Below are 955 nucleotides of genomic sequence, written 5' to 3' on the forward strand. Positions count from 1 at the left end.
TATACATATAAAAAATAACTAGTAACTCATCTTAAGGTGGTGTTTAGTTTTGTTTTCTGCAAAAGGCTTTACTGTTTTAGTTTGGTCCACAGCATGGAAGAGGCTCCAAGGTGGTTAGAAGGCTGCCTAGTGGTTGCAGGGAGATGCTCAGGCACAAGGCCAGCACCAGGGGGATGCAGAGGAGCCCCTCAAAACCCTCTGGGCTCCTAGTCATACCTGAAGGTGAGCTTTTTTAGGAGATACTTGCCCAGTCCAGCCTGGGGGCCAGCCAGCCTGAGATTAGTCAGATGGTCGCCTAACTTCTCGATGAATTTCACCACATCATCTAGGAAGTGGCTCTCCAGGAAGTCACAGAGATGGGAGTCCGTGAAGGCAGAACCCAGAGCAAGCAGGCCCAAAGGACCTGGCAGAGGTTCTTTTCCATAACCATGGCATTTTGAGTTTTACCCGATTCATCTTGGGAAGGCTTCTGCAGGTCCCGGAAGAGGGCAAGGAGACCACTCTGACTTTGCATCTTCAAGAGATGCTGGGTGACCTTGCACTTCTCCTCAGCTAGCTCACTGAGGAACTGGCCCACACCATCCATAGCCACATTATTTCCATGGAAATAGAAGCCCACAGCAGTATGTTTAGCAGGCCTGTAGATGCAGACTGAGTAAGCAGTTGTCAGCAGCCTCGACTCAGTGGAATAATTCTGACAAACTAAAAAACTCATGGTTGCTCGGCAATAAGGAAGTAGGTTCAAAAAATGGTGTTGGCTGGTCTCAGAGGCCAAAGATGGCTGAGATGGTACTGAAGTTTGCACCTGGAAAAGAGGTTGGAGGGTGGTCGGAGGCTGGCAGTAGGGACGTTGCTGAGTCTGTTCCGTACAAATACTGTTGAAGCAAGATTCTGGGAACTGCCAAGTGCACTGCCCATCCTAAGTTTTTATACAAAGAAAAAATAAAATATCTTT

General features: G+C 48.1%; 1 pseudogene; it reads right to left on the reverse strand.

The window, feature by feature from the left end:
* Window positions 1-206: 206 nt before the first annotated feature.
* LOC118607711 lies at window positions 207-715 on the reverse strand (annotated as a pseudogene).
* Window positions 716-955: the final 240 nt, after the last annotated feature.

The sequence above is a fragment of the Rousettus aegyptiacus genome, unplaced genomic scaffold (assembly GCF_014176215.1).
Source record: "Rousettus aegyptiacus isolate mRouAeg1 unplaced genomic scaffold, mRouAeg1.p scaffold_m13_p_10, whole genome shotgun sequence".
NCBI lineage: Eukaryota > Metazoa > Chordata > Mammalia > Chiroptera > Pteropodidae > Rousettus > Rousettus aegyptiacus.